Source organism: Phoenix dactylifera, unplaced genomic scaffold (assembly GCF_009389715.1).
Source record: "Phoenix dactylifera cultivar Barhee BC4 unplaced genomic scaffold, palm_55x_up_171113_PBpolish2nd_filt_p 000113F, whole genome shotgun sequence".
NCBI lineage: Eukaryota > Viridiplantae > Streptophyta > Magnoliopsida > Arecales > Arecaceae > Phoenix > Phoenix dactylifera.
In genome coordinates, this window is record NW_024067685.1 from 724,305 (window position 1) to 727,939 (window position 3,635).

Here is a 3,635-nt window from a genome sequence, read left to right on the forward strand (position 1 = left end):
TTTCCATGCCAGTCTCTTCACGTGATCGACGTGTTGACGTCCAACATACTCGCCGACCGGGAGGAGGTGAAGGCGCTCCGGTTGAGAACGGAGCGTGCCGAGCTCCAAGGACATGAGGTTGAAGGCCGAGCGGCGTCTGCTGCACAGCGTCGACAGGAGGTCGAAGATCGGGCGGCAGCCGTTGAGCGGCAGCGGCGTGAAGCCGAAGAGAGAGCTGCTGCCACTGCACAGCTGCTTTGGAAGACCAAGAAGAAGGTGCGTGCTTCTGAGGCCGTAATAAAAGATAAACTAGCTCAGATCCACGCCATGGAGGCCGAGCATTCCCGAGCTCGCTCCTCCTCGGCGAGCCGTATTTTCGAGCTCGAAGCCGCTCTGGCCTGCCTTCAGGGCGAGGTGGAAGAGCGGGAGCTAAAGATTTGGCGGCTCGAGGTCCTGGTGGAATTGTATGCCCGTGAGGCCGTCGAGAAGTTTCATCAGTCAGAGGAGTATCTCGCCGAACTGGCAGAAGGGGCTGCTGCTACTATGGTCCTAGGTTTCGACAATTGTCGTCTTCAAGTCTAGCAGTTCTGCCCTGGAGTCTACCTCAGTGGCCTTGAACCAAACCTAAATGGGGCTGCTGAGGTGGAAGAGGACGCTGTCTAAGCCATTGGCGAGGCTAAGCCGGAGATTGCCCTCGAAGTTGCCAACAGGGTGGTATCATCAGTCGTTTCTGACACCGGCGCTGGGGATGAAGCCACTGAAGCAGGAGGGGACGGTGCTCCCGAGGTCGCAACCGAGCCGAAAGCCGTAGCCGACACTAATGTGGATGTCGTCCATGTCGATTAATTTTTATCCTTATTCTTGTAAGGCTGGCCGTTTAGGCCCTTTGTAATTCTTCTGACCACGAGGTCAGGTACCCTTGTATTCGGCCTTCGGCTTTTTTATATCAATAACATTTCTTTTCTTTCAACGAGTATTTGAGTTTGTTCGGCTCCATGCTCGGATATCAAGATCCAAATTATTGATGTGGGAATTTATTTCACACATTTTCTTAGTCTTAATTATTTTGTTTTAGAGTGTTTTGTATGTTCTTAGCTCATTTGTCTAGAATTTAGGTGTCTTTTATATTTATTTAATTCTTGAAAATTCTTGGTATTTTGCAGGTGTTTAATTATTGAATCGGTTGAAATTGGGCTGGTCTAGTCAACCCAAAATACTGTTCGGTTTTTGGGTTCTAACTGGAGTTACAGACCTCCGTTTCATGTGTTATTTAGCTTGATGGAAAGATAAGACGTATACCTAAAACTTTTATGAATATCACAAAACCAAGTTCTTCCGTTTTGAAGTCCAAAACTTAGCCGAATCGGAGAAGTCCGAATCTGTCCAGAATTTTACTGCAGCCCAAACCCTGTTTCGGTATTTAGCTTGTATCTAGAGTTCTATAAGTCAGAATAAAGCAAACCCAGGTGCGTTGGAAAGCTGAGAACTAGATCTAAAACTTTCATGAAGGGTATGACTCCAGATTTATCGTTTTGGTACTCAAAATCTAGCTGTAAGTCGAGTCATAAAATCAGCCTAGAATTCTGGATTTCAGCCAACAGAAATGGGGCAAATCTATTTCAAAATTCAAAAAAAAGGAGAATCGGTTGGGAGAAGAGGAGGGCCAGTAGATACGACGAGAATGGAAGGAGATAAGGAAGAAAAAACTCAGAGAATCTGGAATTTCGAGAGGAAGAAAAGCCGGAAATTCTAGGAAGAAAAAGCTGGAATTCTGGGAGAAAGAACAGAATGGAGGATTTTTGCAAATACAGAGTTCTTTTCCTTTCTCTGATATTTTTTATTTATTTGCTGAATTGTTATTAAGGATGTTGAATGCGAATTTATGTTTGAGAAATAATTGGATTCATTTATTAGTTATGATTTGCTAGTTTTCTTATCCTAGGGCTAGAACGTAGTCATTGAATTTTTTATATGAATTGAGTATGGTTGTATTGAATATCTTTTGTTAATTTCAATTTGATGATTTCGGTTTTCATTCTTGCAATTTACTGGCCATGAATTGGATGCTTAAGATGTTGAATGAAGTAACGAAAGTTGAAGTTCAATATTAGTTGGTGAATTTATCAAACATTGGCGGTGTAGTTTAGAAATAAATGCACACCCTTGTGACCTACATTCAAGAATTTCACAGATCATAATGAATTTATATTAATTTCTATGATCACGAAAGTAGACATAGGATTAATATAGGTATAGGTGTTATGCCTTGAAAGAGGATATCACATAAAAAAAAAGGGATTCGGTCATTGTAATTAGCACAATATTAATAATTAGATTTAAATTCATTAAAGGAATTCAATTGATGAAATCCAAGCCCTAGGAACCTTTCATATTTGATTTTTCAGGTTAAGAAATTGCAGTCAGTCACATCGATTTGGGGTTGTCTAAATAATGTAGAAAATTTTTAAATTGGTACTTGAATCATCTCCTTGTGGAAACGATACTCTTTTTATCCTGTTCTACTTGTCATGACACATGCACTTGTGGTAGAGTCTAGGAACTATCAAGTTTTTGGCGCCGTTGCCGGGGAAGATTGTTTTTAATATCAATATAAATAATTTTCTGCATTAATTTAGACTGTTTTGTTCTTTTTGTTAGTTTACGTTTTCTATATTTAGTGTATGCCATGAAACTGTGAGCTAATTGAGCCTTTTGATCCAGAAATTGAAAGAACCCTACGAGCATTAAGAAAACAACAAAAATTAGAGCTAAAGCAAAAACAAGCAGTAGCCATGACAGATAACCAAGATAACCAGAATAAAAGGTTGTTGAGTGACTATGCCGTGCCGAATGTCAATGGTGCTGAACCTAGTATTGTGAGACCTACAGTCAATGCTAATAATTTTGAGATTAAGCCTGGTCTCATCCAAATGTTGCAGTAGGAGCAGTTTGGTGGAGGACCTGCTGAGGATCCACATGCACACCTTGCCAATTTTTTGGAGATTTGTGATACAATCAAGATGAATGGAGTTAGTGATGATGCTATTCGACTCTGACTTTTTTCATTTTCTCTAAAGGATAAAGCCAAAGCCTGGTTGAATTCCAAAATGCCTAACTCTTTCACCACCTGGAATGCCTTGTCACAAGCTTTTCTGAGTAAGTATTTTCCCCCAGGTAAGACCACCAAATTTAGAAATGATATTACCAGTTTTGCTCAGTTTGATGGTGAATCTTTGTATGAAGCCTGGGAGAGGTTTAAGGATTTGCAGAGGAAGTGTCCACATCATGGTCTTACAAACTGGCTGATTGTACATACTTTCTATAATGGATTAACACATTCAGTCAGGATTACCATAGATGCAACTGCAGGAGGTACTTTAATGAGTAAGTCAACCGAAGAGGCATATGAGTTGTTAGAAGAAATGACCTCTAACAATTATTTGTGGTCTAATGAAAGAGGTATGCCTAAGAAAGTTTTAGGTATGTATGATGTAGATGGCATAAACATGTTGAATGCCAAGGTTGATTCTCTGGTAAAAATGTTTGGTAAGCTGGGTAATGTGAATTCTGTTTCTAGTCCCGTATTGAGTTGTGATTGCTGTGGAGGAGCTCACATGAGTTCTGATTGTATGCAGGTTCAATTGTGTCTAATTATA

General features: G+C 40.6%; 1 non-coding gene across 1 annotated transcript; it reads right to left on the reverse strand.

The window, feature by feature from the left end:
* Positions 1–3,164: 3,164 nt before the first annotated feature.
* On the reverse strand, positions 3,165–3,271 carry LOC113461394. The gene has a single exon (XR_003383643.1). It is a non-coding gene; the product is annotated as a small nucleolar RNA R71 (small nucleolar RNA).
* Between the last annotated feature and the right edge of the window lie 364 nt (positions 3,272–3,635).